At 40.1% G+C, this 15114-nt stretch overlaps 1 protein-coding gene and 1 non-coding gene across 3 annotated transcripts in view; one reads left to right on the top strand and one right to left on the bottom strand.

Moving 5' to 3' along the window:
* DIAPH3 (diaphanous related formin 3) overlaps positions 1 to 15114 on the bottom strand; it is a 4946160-nt gene that overhangs the window by 4490188 nt on the left and 440858 nt on the right. The window lies entirely within an intron of this gene.
* Positions 8646 to 8750, top strand: LOC122803700. The gene has a single exon (XR_006365146.1). It is a non-coding gene; the product is annotated as a U6 spliceosomal RNA (small nuclear RNA).

Genomic DNA, 15114 nt, shown 5'->3' with positions numbered 1-15114 from the left:
AAATATATATATATATATAGAGCTGTAAATATATATATATAGAGATAGGAGAGAGAGCTGTATATATATATATACAGCTATAGATGATATATATATATATATATATATATATATATATATATATATATATATATATATATATATATAGCTGTAAATATATATGTATGTATAGCTGTAAATATACAGCCCTCCTTAATACAGAAGAGGAAATAAGTTATCTGGGGACGAAGGTAGATGGTAATCTCTCCTTTGACAATCAAATTGCCAGACTAGTTAGGAAATCCTTCTATGTGGCCCATCTAATTACAAAAGGGTTCGCATCTAGAAATAAAGAGGTTATAGTGCCCCTCTACTCGTCACTCATTAGACCCATCATAGAGTACAATGCCCCACTTGGGATGTACCTCACAAGACACTTCCAACAGCTGGAAAGACCACAAAAGTACCCCACCAAGAGGATTACTGGTCTCAAACATATGTCCTATGCAGCCTGACGGAAAAAACTCCGGCTGTACTCAGTGGCATATCTCTTACTCAGAGGTGATCTCTGCCTGACTTACAAGGCCATGTCCAACTCAGAATTGATGGACATGCTCCACCTAAAGAAATCCAAATCACTGCGAGACAAGCGCTCTAGTGAGCTAAACCTCACCACAACAATAAATAGAACATGCTGGAGGGACAGATTCCTGTCACAGAGACTCCCCATGCTTTGGAACAAAATTCGAAATTACATCAGGCAGAGCCCCTCACTAACACTCAAGAGAAACCTTGACGAGTAGATGGGTAACAGGAAATACATCCCTGGGATCACTTCATTGGCTCTGCTTGACAGAGGATCGGTCCATTATTCAATGGGGCGGCAAAAGCCAACATACTCTGGCTAGGCTTATAAATGCCCTCGGGCAGATAGCCTAGTACCTACCTATGAACCTATACATACATACATACATACACACACACACACACACACACACACACACATTGTTGTCACACACACACACACACGTGTGTGTGTGTGTGCATATATATATATGCGTATATATATATATATATATATATATATATATGTGTGTGTGTGTGTGTGTGTGTGTGTGTGTGTGTGTGTGTGTGTATATATAAACCATATCTAAGTGACCACATATACGTCAGCATTCTCTAAAGTTAGGAGGGCTTCTTGGGAGTGAGGTTTCCGTTTAGACTCCTAGCATTGTGCAGTAACATCTTTAGAGTTTCTTGCTCACCATTTGCTATTTCAAAAGTACTTTCAGTTTGCCATTACCTAAAAAAGCACTATGCAGGAAGGATGATTTTTTAACTAATATTTGAAAGCCTAGAAGGGTGAGATGCAATCCATCCATGGCAAAACAGCATGGTTTGTTAACCATATCCTTCCATGCTGACAAATACTGCATAATCTTGGAATGACACAAGAAACTAAGCCAATTATTAAAGACGGTCATCTTTTTTTTAGATTGTGGCATCATCCTTGGAGAAGGTAAAATGCTACTTAATGCTATGCTCATACTGGCCTGAGGCACACATTAAGGCATTTATAGCAGGAGCAAGCTGAGCAACACCCCAATGCAGCAGTAGAAATGTAGTGAGAAGGGTGTGTGTTCATACACAAGAGACTGAAAGAAAATAATAGTTACTTTTCTTTGGGGTGGGGAAAACAACACATTTTTGGAAAAAAAAATGGATTTACTGTTTTTATTATTTTTGTCCTGAATTCTAACAATTAGACAAACTGTTTATAAATATTGGAAGAGAAGAACTGTGCTTGACATGTAAAGTTAGCCTATTATATCAAAGATTGAAACAATACTAATTTCATGAACTTTAATCATACTTTGACTTGGGAATGAGGTCCAGTCACATCATGGTATTAGAAACCCAAAAGATTTGAAGAAATTAAAAAGTGGAGGTATCCCCGGATTTTATTAGGGCTCATTGGTGTAGCATGTTTAGCAATAGAGAGTGCAGTGAGGATCCGTTCTTTAATAACCATGGGGGGATAAGTGGAGAAATTAAAAAGAAGAGGCATCCCTGGATGTTATCAGGGCTCATTGGTGTAGCATGTTTAGCTCTAGAGAGTCAGTGAGGACCCGTTCTTTAAAAACAGTGGGGAAATAAATGGTAGAGGGTATTTTCTGGGGTGTAACTAGTCATCTTCAAGTCATATAGACTCTGTCTTCTGCTTGTACCTTATTGCTCTTGTGTAACACTTTTGAGTGAAGTTGCTCTCTTCTGCTCTTTAATCTTAGACTTTGGTAACTACTTTAGACAATAAAATGTTTCTGTCAAGGCTTTTCTCTCTGCACTATAAGGTTGAGAGGTATGCCTTCCATTGTAACTGAAATGTCATGAAATGACAAGAAATTAATGGCTTTTATTGCATGTATATTTCTATACACTAGACAGACTTCTTTGTTTCTAATTAGAACTACCCAGTACAACTTTATACCTACATAAATAAGTAAACAGACACACATATTCCACGCAAAATTATAGTTTCATTTATTTTACAAAATAAATAAGCAAGAAAACAGGTTCCATGTGAGTAAAAGCTGTGGTGGTGCAGCGGTAGCATTGTCGCCTCACAGCAAGAGGTTCTCCCGTTCGATTCTCAGCTGGAGCGCCTTCTGTGTGGAGTCTGCATGTCCTCCCCGCGGTCGAGTGGTGTTCGAAAGACATGCGTGAATGGGAGTGCCTCCGTTGAAGGTTGGGCATTGGGCTGGTACCTCAACCAAAAATCACCACAATAATTAGCGGACCGGAGTTCCACTGTGGCGACCCCTAACCGGGAAAAGCCTAAAGAACAAGAAACACAGGTTCCATGTGTAGTCATAGTTTCATTTATTTGACTGGTTCAGAACTATCATATCTAGGCATAGATGGATATTTTTGATATAATGTAACAGGTTTACAGTGAAACAGTGTAAACTGCAAGTAAAAGCAAATGTGATAGTTTGTTGCAAAGAGACAATTTGCTGATGAATCACGACAATGCAAGACATCTATAATACACACTCACTAGTTTAGAACACCATTGAGCATAAAACTAAGAAAAAAATGGAGAGATCCCCCTATACTTAACATAGCCACTCTGCTAAAGAGCGTACTTATATTTATACAGTTTACATACGTACATACATACAAATATTGCAGGCATAAGCAATAATACCATTCTTGCCTGCAAAACTGTAGTTATGGCTAGACCTCAATTCCATTTCTTATATTGAAAGCCGGTAGAAAGTGCCGTATGGCAATTTGACAATACAGGGGGTGTGTGACACTACCTGTCACACACCCCCTCCATTGCTTCCCATTGACAAGCCTGCTTTCAGTGTCTACGGACACTAAAAGCAGGTAGAAAGTGCCGTACAGCACTCTCAGAGTGCAGGTGTCCACATAGCCATTAACAGTAATGTGCCTTCATTAATATGAATGGCATGCTGCTGTTACAGCTATTTCGACACGGACACCATTCACTCCATGTAGGAATAACACTGTTCCTACATGGAGTTTATTGAATCCTGGGGATAGTCTTTGTGAAGAGAAAAGCAGGGAGGAGGAAGGTAGATGAATTAGTAAATAAAATTGCCTCTGTTTGAAATGCAAAAGACAATTAGACAGCAGCTAATTGAAAAAGAAATAGCACACATGTTCACCCAGTTGGAGAAATGACTATTACATTTTCTTGATAACCTGTAAGATTTAAAATATGTTTTCATTGATGATGGAAAGTTTGGATACAGATGTAGCCTGTAATGAAGACTATTCGGTAGTTGACAATGTGTTAACGAAGGCATGGCAATGGTTAAAAGGATTTGGATTTCCTTATCTGTCTGTGAGTCCCACGGACCTACAATGGTCTCATATTGGTAATCTCAGATTGAATTAAATTAAACTGGCAATTGCTTTCATTGTGAAATTTTCAAAGCTTCTGTATATGTGGGGAGAAGAAAAAAATAAACATTTTCCATTAGACAATCCTTTGTTGTACTACCACCATCTGATCCAATTTCTTTATTTTACACCATGGCCCTTTCCTGGTAATGTTGGATGCCATATTGGAAGGTTGCAAGTATGCAGTTATTACCTTGGTATTGTGTTAGCTAGCGGATATTAATGTACTGGAAATGCATGCTGAAGAGGTAAATGTTTCCCAAGGATTTTTCATAGTGCTGTCTGCAAAGTGTTATAACTGATTTTCTGGTAAAATTTCAGTTTGACAAAGTAGCAAAGCTGGCACTACAAGTTCTGCAATGAATCAGTCCAACATTTAGCAACAAAGTAACCATGGCAATAACTTTGCACTTAGTTTATCCAGAATCACTATGTGGCTTAGTTAGCCTTCAGCCTTATTGTTTATGCATTATCCGGGGTAAGCTGCTCTTTCTTGATGTTTACTATCTCTAGTTGTTGTGTCTTTCGGCTTATCCCGGTTAGGGGTCGCCACAGCGGAACTCCGGTCCGCTAATGTTTGGTAGTGGATTTTTACGTGCCGAGTTACCAGCCCTGACGCACAACCTTCAACAAAGGCAAGCCCATTCATGCATGCCTCCACACAGTTTACTATCTCTAGTAAATAACTGAAAAGCTAAAGTGTACTGTAGTTTTAGCTGACAGCCTTTCATTGATGTGTTATACCATTTCTGGGTTTGCCATTCAGTTCACCCCCTAAAAGTAATATTTTGGCAACCTAAACTGTTTCCTACTGTTTCTTAGTCATTTGCCAGTATTTCTCTTTGGACGTAGAGTGGATGAGAAGGCCAAATATCGTTCTTATAATCAGAAATGACCTGAGTGCAAATGCCAATGTCTAAATGTTTTGCACATAGGAGTGCTTTTTGCTTTTGTTAGTGCATAGAACACTTGCGTCACCCATGAGATAACTAATTTATCTCTGAAGAGACTTCATTCAGCTTAAGCAGAGGGTAAGCTGGTCATGTTTGCTGCCTTTTCTTTAGACCTTCATTTAGTGGCTCAGTCATCCATTTCCAACTGATTGCTGACCATCATGCACAAGTGTGACATCACTAATCTTATAGCTGTTTCTTTGGTTGATGAGGTGCACCTCCCTACCCTGCTCGTTGTGAGTCATTACAATCTACACTAATGTACCTCTACCACAGAAATCAGGTTAGTGAATCAATGAATGGAGAAAACACTTTTCAAACTAGCTAGATCCTATGAGACCAAATAAAATTTTTTTTTTGGGGGGGGGGGGGTTATATATGTATCACATGATAAAACATGATTTCACAAATCCCAAGCAAGATTTGAAGAAAGAAAGATCATTATTGCATGATTGTGGTCTGCGGTGGTGGTGCTGCGGTAGCGTTGTCGCCTCACAGTTAGATTCTGAAAGCTCTGTGTGGTGACATGCATGAATGGGCATTCCTTCCTTGAAGGTTGTGTGTTAGGCCTGGCAAGCCAGTACGTAAAAATCTACTGCCAATCATTAGTGGACCGGAATTCCACTGTGGCAACCCCTTAACCGGGAAAAGCCAAAAGACACAAACAAACTGTATGATTGTGGAAAAAATTTAGTTACCTTACTTTTAGATGAAACATTTGTTTCCTGCTGGCATATGTAAAAATCATTAATGACAGTAAAGTATTAAAGTATATAATGAAATAACTGAACTTGCACTTCCAACTGCAATATATTTTTAACCTTTTGTGCATAGTAAATACAATAGTTCTTTGCGGCTTGGTTCAAACAAGAAGGTTAATTTTTTCACCACTGTTATACTGTAACCCAAGTTCTTTGTAATTCAGTGATATTTTACTGCAGGGTAGTAATGCTTTCTGCAACATTCCAGTATTTGTCCCCTCTTGATTTTGCATGTGTTCTTTGCCATCATATTCTACAAAGTACATGAGGAAATGCTGGATTACCAACCAGTCCCATTCAGGGAATAATAGTAGTAATAATAGTATAATTTTGCTGCTATTGTGTATTTTATTCATTCTGCAAACTGCTTTATAAGGCAAAATACTTTGGTCAGTGATGAGGAGTATAGAGTACTGCCACCATTGGTGTTTTCTGTCTAGAAGCTATATTTCACTGTCTGATCTAGTCATTTTGGATTTCTTTTAAGTTGCTTTGGCTGTTGTCAGTGAAGATTGTGTAACTCTCCTGAGTGTTGTGCATAAGTAAAAAAAAAAAACAGTAAAGAAAACATTATGGGAACCTGGACATGGTCTCCACAAATGCAATAGTAATGCAACTAAACTCAATAGTAATTATTTTTAACTTATCTTTTCTTGATTGGCTATTCTCACAAGGTTAGAGTTTTTTTCAGGTGAGAGAATGGTATTTATCCAATTTGGCACAGGCATTAGACAACTTCCCCTATCTTTTTTGATAGGTGCCATGAGATATTTTACATCCACCTGATACAACCAGCTCAGATCTTGGTTTAACATGTCATCTGAATGATGTCACACTCAGGAGCGCAACACCCCCTAATGCTGCACTGCATGAAGTGGGAATAGAACCCATAGCCCTTTGGTCTTCCAGAACCAATGGCAAGGGCGCTACCTGCTGTGCCACTGAGCAGTTGTGTCTATTGTGACTAAATGCACCAATTCTTTTATTCAAATTTACTTTCCATGAAATAGCTGCTTTCAATGATATACACCGGAGTTAAAAAAAAAAAAAAGTTCATGCAAAACGCACTGGCCTTGGGCAACCACCATGACATCAGTTTGAAATAGAGCCATTCATTTTTTCATTCATCAGCACATATTGCTTGACTGAATGAATTACCCTATCTACTGGCTTTTGTCCTTGAATCACATAACTGAGGCTGTCATTGTTTTGGACGTATGCATGACTGTGCATCTCTTTACTCATATGTGCTAGCAGTAACCCTACCCCTGCTAAAACTTCAGCCATATGCATTACTTTAGAAAAAAACATTTCTTCACAATGATACTGCACAAGACACTTGGACACATTTCCTATACATAAGGACACACACAACACTAACAATTCTCCCCTTGCCCAGCCCTTATTCTAACCCTAATCAGCAAACACATGCATACACGCACCAAGCATGACCTCAAGTTGAATACAAAAAAATGCATCATCATCCCCTTTGGGGTTAGTGACGTTCCCACAAATTATCACATTACTAAGAATGTCTTAAGTACGCAATCAGTCGTGAGGGTTTTGGGAAACCAGATTAATAGCAACCTGACTTTTTACCACCATGTTGCTTCCATTGTACGGAAAGCTTTCTACATGGCCCACATCATAAGTAAGGGTATCACATCCAGTGACAAGGAGGTCATAACATCCCTTTATTTTTCCCTTATAAGGCCCATTATTGAGTACAATGCCCCATTTGGCATGTACTTCGTAAAGCACATGCAGCAGCTGGAGAGACCAAAGAGGTTCCTCACCAGGCGGATCCAGGGCCTCAAAAATCTACCATACACAGATAGGCTAAAAGCCCTATCCCTCTACTCAGTCTCATACAGACTCCTCAGAGGTGACCTCTGTCTGGCATACAAGGTGATCTCGGACCCCGCCTTGATGGGACTGCTGCATATCCATAAGTCAAGGTCCACTCAAGTAACCTGCATGTGTGGCCTCAACCTGGCCTGTGACATCAATGAGACTTGTTGGCGAGACTGATGTGTGTCCCAGAGACTCCTCCATCTGTGGAATAGACTCCCTCTCCATGTCAAGCAGTGTACCTCTTTACCCCTTTTTAAGTGCAACCTGGATAACTGGATGGGAAACAGAAAATACATCCCTGGGATTCCACCTGTGTCCCTGCTGGACAGGGGCATCGGGTGCTGATTTGTCTAAACATGGGCTAAACTCCTCGCTAGGCTTATAAGGACTTCAGGGCCAATAGCCTAGTAACTTCCTATGAACCGCCAAAACTGACCCATTTAACCACACACATTTATAGATGCTTCCCACTCAAAATCATACATGCACAACACAAACTATCCTCTTAACTACCCCTTACTGTAACACTAACAAACAAACACATTCCTACCCCAAAACCGATCCACTTGCCTGTTTTGGAAAAAAAAAAAGATAACTTCTCAGCAACACTGACATTTGGAAAACTGCATGTTCAGTAAAAACACTACACAATTCACTTGGTCAAGCAGAGAACATTTGCACGCATGAATTGCAAACATGTATAGGCACCTGTTTGTATCCTTAAAAAACTAAATGCTAATAGACTGGAAATATATAGCAGTGGACTGCCATGCTAGCAATCATCTAGACACACATCTTCATGCATTTCAAAATATTTCTACTTCTGCACTACAGAGCTATATGTAATTAAACCCCACTTTGTGTTATTAAAAGGTAGCAAAATGAGCCTTCCAGTATGTGGCTCTGGAACCATTTCTTAAAGTTTTGTGATTCAAGCAAAAGTTCTTCATCCAAATTATTTGCAGCTTGTAACCACCAAACACATACACACACAACACAATACACACCCGATGCACACAACACAACACACACACGCTCAACTCAACACACACACACACACACGTGTTTGCTTCACAGGCAAGAGGTAGATGGTTTGCTTCCTTACAAAGGAAAATTAGGTAGGCATAAAATGGCCCACAATGGCAGCTTACCAATAATAGCTATTGTGCTTTCTTTGGCAGCACATATACTAAAATGAGAATGACATAGAGAATATTAGCATGACCCAGACAAGGATGACATGCAAATTCAAGCATTATTCCATGTTTTGGCTCCCCATCCATGTGAAACAGAAACCAACCCTTAAACCAATTCCAAGTGTAACTTTGACAAATGGATGTGGAATAGGAGATGTATCCCTGGTTTGGCACCTATGTCTCTAATGGACACAAGCACCTGCAAATGGTTCATCTTCCAGGTCTCTACTTGTAAATGTTTCATCTCACAAGCCCCCACTTACACTTATGAAGCATACTGGCAATTGACAGAGATTTGGAATGCAATGCTTGGCTTAAAAAGGCCCTTGTGGTCATTAGCCTAGTACATACCTATGAAGCTATATGTATACACAGATACATGTGTGTGTGTGTCTGCAGATTTATGTATCGTTTGTTGATCACAATAGTCCACTGAAATGTTTTCATGTGCGACTCAAGGTTTACTTCATAGAAATTTGACCAGAGCAGCTGTGGAAATTCCCTACACTTTTGAGTAAGCCTAATGGAGTCTTTTACATCTACCAGTGCAACAACTGACTCAGGAAGATGAGATCTTGACCCATAATTCCGGGTGGGAGCCAGCCATCATCAGTTCAGAACACTGCCCTTTGGTCTCACCACAGCCCCAGGGTGGTCACTAAATGCATGGCAGTGGGACTGGCTCACCTGAAACTGCTCAGATTCTGAGTGTTTCCACAGCTAGATGGCCCAATCCTAACCAATGCATCCAAGCATCTATTCAGTCAAGTGAGGGATTACTTGCTCCAGACCCTAGAGTTCATAGGTGCTCATCTAGATATGACCAACCAGGTAGTTATGCTTCCTATAACAAAAGTTCACACTCTCAGGTCATGAAGGTGATTTCTCTTTCCCATCCAACATCATGGCTAGTCTTCTAAAGCATTAGGATCAATGGCAGACACAATAACTCTGGCCCCGTTAGCCAAGGTACATGTGTGTCCATCAATGGACTCTATTAGTACAACGGTCTATACTTCTACATCTTCTGAGTGAAACAGTCAAGATTTCCAAAGTTTGCAAGAAGTACCTTCTTGGATGGGTATATTCAAAACTATCTCAAGGTTGTCCCTTTGTTCACCCTCAACAAGTAGCTACAGTCACCACAGATGGCTCCCAAATTGGGTGGGTGGGGTTTCTTGGGAAGGACAGTCCAAGGTGTATCGTCCCCAGAACAGGCTAATTTGCACATCAATGTCCTGGAGATGAGAGCTGTCCTACTAGCATTGCAGGCCTTTCAAGATGTTCTACCTTCGGGGATGATTAAGATATATACTGACAACAAGTCAGTAGTCTTGTATACCAACAGGCACAGGACAACCAGATCTTACCCATTATTTTGAGAAGCACTAAGTGTGGGAATGGGCAGTCCCTTTCAATCATTTTCTTTTGGCAATGTACATTCCATGGAAAGCCAACATGCTCGCAAGCAGACTAAGGTGGTCCATTTTAATGCCAAACAAGTCGTACCGCAATCAAACAATAGCAAAGAGATTTTTTGCCACTGGGATTAGCCTTGCTGCAATCGTTTTGCTCCCCCTCAACAAGTCCAACAGGTTGTCTGTCCTGAGCCCCCAGTGGGAGAGTCATCGAGAGATGCTCTAGTCCATGACTGGCCCTTGGGTCTCCTATACACTTATCCCATGTTACCATTAATCTCCAAACTGCTACAAGAAGCATTCTGGATGAAGAGCACAGTCATCCTCACTGCAGCCTTTTGCCTCAACAGATTTGGTTTCCTTTCCTCTGGCATCATCTTTTTTATCTTCCTTGGATACTGCATCCATATCCAGACCTTCTATCTCACCTGACAGAGATATGACATCCAGATGTCAATGGTCCCAAGTTAACAGCATGGTTTCTACAGTTCCAGTGATGTCAAGACAGTACAGGCTTTCTTCTCCAGTTCGGCAGCTTCTTTCATCCTCATAGAAGCTTTCCAATAGGAAAATTTACATATATAAGTGGAAAAGGTTTTCAATCTGGGTCCTTCAGAGAGATTTGATCCTTATTCTGCCCCAGCCTCAGCAGTTCTTGATTTTTTTTGCCTCCATTTTTAACAACGGGGTGAGTTACTCTACTTTCAAAGTTCAACTAGTGGCCATTTCAGTTTTTCATTCCAGAGAGAATCATTCTTCCCTTGCTTCCTCGAGATTATGCAAGGCCTTCCTCAAAGGTATCTTTCTACTCAGACAACCAAGGTGGAGATAATGCCACTTCTTGGGAGCTGGCTATTCTCTTAAATGCTCTTAACCAGCCTCCCTTTGAACCTTCTGTTAAGATTGATCTCAAGTTTCTATCCTGAAAAACGACTTTTATGCTTGCTCTTACATCATCTGGATGAGTATCTGAACTCAAAGTCCTCTCTACAAGATCTCCATACCTGGTCTTTGATAAACATAGAGTCGCTTTATACACAAACCCTTCCTTTCTATCCAAAGTAGTTTCCAAATCCAACTGAAGTCAGATCATCAATTTACTTGGGTTCTTCCCTAACTTCTCAAAGGTGAATATATACTTCATCTTCTGGGGGTACACAGGCAGTTTAAGTTTTATTTACACAGAACACAAAATATCAGATAATCTGATCAATTGTTTGGCTCTTTTTCCAGAAATAAATTCATTAAAGCAGTTTCTAAGAAGACTCTAGCCAAATAGTTAACTGACTGTATATCCTTTGTCTCTAAAGAAAGAAGTTTAGCTTTACCAAAGCTCCTCATAGCATATTCCACAAGGATGGCCTTCTAGTCAAGAGCTTTCATAGATATTTGTGCAGCTTCCACTTGGTCCAATGCTCATACCTTTATTATTCAATTTAAATTAGACATACTGTCTAGAAATAGGTCAGCATTTGGTTCCTCTGTATTCCAGAATATCCTTCCATGAGGACCACCCAAGGTTCATTTATCTAAGAACTCTGTCCCATCAGTTGAGGAATGAATACAAATGACTTCAGATAAAAGAGTAATGTAATCACCATAATGATGCACCAGTGTTGTCTATTTTCATTCTACCTCAACTCTCCACCATCCAACCCCCTTCTGTCTATCCTAATGTGGCCTAACAGATTTTTGGGGAACTCATCTATCCCCTGCTTTAAGCTCCAGCCTTCCTGCATGCCTTTATCTTGTTTCCTTTAGTACTACAATGTCATATACATATTACATATACATTTATCACTGTAAGGCAGCAGCAAACGTGATGTAAGGTAAACCAGGACAGTGGGGCATTACAGGTAAAGGGAGGAGCTGGAGCCATGAATCTGGTGAAAGCAACAGAGTTGGATACAGTATCAGATTTGAGACCAATCAGTTAAGGAAGAATAAAAATGGACAACACAGGTGCATTCTTATGTTGAGTACATAACTTTTGTTTTTCAGAGAAATGGGTCCTGAAGGTGATCCATCTAGGCTACAGGTGGCAATAAGATGGACTTCCTCCTTCTCAGGAAATTCCTCCTCATCCACCAGACTAGACTTCTCCATTTCCAGCTGTTTTAAACCACATCCTTTCTCGGGGGTAATAGAAGCCGTTTCTCTTTCCCAGCTGGGGAAAGTTTTTTTACTCAAGGATGTTTCTTGTGCCAAAGAAAGAAAACTACTGGAGAGCAGTTCTATTTTTTCCTTAAACCAGTTTGTGATAGTGCCCAAATTCAAAATGTTATTACTTCAAAACCAGTTAAACTTCATAAGGTTCATATGTTCATAAGTGTGTGCTACAGTATTGACCACTAGGGCCTTTTTAAGCCTAGCCAAGCATCCCAAATCTCTGACACATTTTACTACCCTTGATAAATGTAAGCAGGAGTTTGGAAGATGAAACATTTACAAGCAGGGACCTGGGAGATGAGCCATTTACAGGTTGTCTGTGTCCATTAGGATACCGATACCCATTCAGTTGTCAAGGTTTCTTTAGAATTGGGTTAAGAACTCAACTTCACCTGGATGGGAGCCTGTTCCAGGGAAGGCGTCATCTGAAGGATAGATGTCTCCATCTCCATCAGGTCCTGTTTATATCACAAGCAAGGTTTAAGTTTTTGGAATGGGTAATTCTAGTGCTGTTTGTTTTGCAGATACACAAAAGGTCCATCAGTGTGGAGTCCAACAATGACTAGCCCCTCCAGGCATTGATCTCTTCTCAATAGCTTGTAGGGGACAGAATACAGAGATGGGGCTTTGAGATGATCTGCATAGAGTATGTCAGTTATGCCTTGTATTATTTTGGTGAAGAATGTCTTTGATTGTTCCAGTTGTTTGATGTGCCTCATTAGGTACATACCAAAGGGGGCATTGTACTCAATGACAGGTCTGATGAATGTTGAATACAGTTGAGCATTGACTTCCTTGGACCTAGATGTTGTTCCTTTGTTTATAAGTTACCCAATGTAGAATGATTCTTCCTCATCTGAGTTTTAGAGTAACATTAGATTTAAAAGATGCATACCATAACATTTCTATTCATCAGAAGTGTTTCTTAAGGTTGTGCATGTCTGGATCACATTAATCAGTTCTCTCCCTTATCTTTTGGGCTATCCACGGTTCCAAATATGTCTAGATCTAGTAGTACCTCACTGCTGGCTACACTGTATCCACATATTTCCATATTTAGATGTATTGCTCATCTTTGTGGAGTCTTTTTCAAAGTTTCAGGAATCTCTGTCTCTCGGGTAATAGATCACCTTCACAGGCTGGAATTTCAAGAGAATATTCAAAAGTGTTTTCTGATTCCTTCACACAGGACTGTGTTTCTGGGGTGCCAGTTAGATATCTCAGTACAAAGAGCTTTTCTTTCCCAGAAAAATAATAGATCTATATTTAGATCTATTCTAGGGTTTTTCACTCAGACTACATTCTTTGCTGGGGGTCTCTTCAATGATACTCGTATACCTCTTGCAACACTCCACACAAGAAAGATACAATGCTATCTCAAATCTTGCTGATCACAGAATCAAACTACTGTCTTCTCAAATTCCAGTTTTGAGAGTTGTAAAAAAAGAGAAACCAGATGGTGGATACTTCAAATTTTGCAGAATTCAGGTCTCCCATTCTCCCCACCTGCTCCAAAACAGTCACAACAGACTCTTCAGACTTTGCTTAGAGAGCAGTGTCAATGGGTATAAAAGTGCAGGGTCTGTGGGACAAAAATAGACAGCTCAAGACAGACAAACATGGAAGTGATGCTAGCTGTTATAAAGACTCTCAAGTCTTTGAATTACCTGTGGGCTCCAGTCCTGTTTATGTCTTTACAGACAATACCACAGTGCTTACATAAATAAGCAGTGGTGAACAAGATCTCATCCCCTTTGCAGGCTAACCATGTTAGCACTGAATACAGCTTTACACAATCTCACTCTCTAGTTATCATACATGCCCTCCGAGCAAAATTGTATGTCAAACAAGCATAGCAGGACCAAAGCAGACCAGCATGAATGGAATCGGAATCAGATTAAGGGGCTTTCCAGGAATTAAGCAATCTGTGGGGAACACCTCAGGTAGACCTTTCTGCCCCCTCTCTAAACAACCAACTGACTAATTTCTATTCCAGCACTCCATGCAAGAAGGCCTGGAAGACAGATGCTTTTTCTTTTCCAGGGACAAGGATGCTCCTGCATGCTCTTCCACCTGTTCTACAAATATCCAGGGTACTTCTGAAGATTCAGAAGAACTCTCAAAAAATCATTTGGTGACAACTTTCTAGCACAGAAGTTGCCGTTCATGGCCAAGGGAAATTAACTCAAGCTTCCTCAGAGAATGGATTTACTCACACACGACAAAGGATGCTTGTGATGCATCCTGACCTCAGACAACTGCAATTAACTGCATGGATGATAGAGTCTCAGTACATTTTAGGTACCTGTCTTCTAAGGATGTTCATCATGTACTAATGGAGGCCAGAAAGCCTGCTAGTAGAAAAGCATATATTAGCAAATGGAAAAGCTTTTCTAGTTGATGACAGCAAAATAATATGCATTCATTCAAGGCTAGTGGTTCTCTTTTTACAAAATTTACACGAGTTACCATCCTATGGCCTGTCTTACTGCTTTATCAAGGTTTGTCTCTCATCCATTTCAACATATCTTCCCATACAAGCCCCTCTTTCAATGGAGCTTCAATTCATGTCAAATTATTTTTGAAGGGGGTTCTACATACTAGGCCTCCCAGAAAACATGTGGCTTCTCCTTGCATCTTACCTTTGTGTTAGCAAAGCTAACATTTGTTAGCAAAGCTAACAAATGTTAGCTTTGCTAACATTTGTTAGCAAAGCTAACATTCTGTCTGACTTGAGGTTCTTAACATGCAGTTTTACTGGTTGCTCTGAAATCTGCAAGAAGAGTTGCAAGCTCTTGTGATGCATCAACCTTATCTCTTCTTTCACAGCGATAGTGTTTCTTTGAGAACT

Source organism: Protopterus annectens, chromosome 5.part1 (genome assembly GCF_019279795.1).
Source record: "Protopterus annectens isolate FY-2018-M chromosome 5.part1, PAN1.0, whole genome shotgun sequence".
NCBI classification, from domain to species: Eukaryota; Metazoa; Chordata; order Ceratodontiformes; family Protopteridae; genus Protopterus; species Protopterus annectens.
Note: the sequence above shows the minus strand (reverse complement) of the source record. Positions and strands in the feature narration are given on the sequence as shown.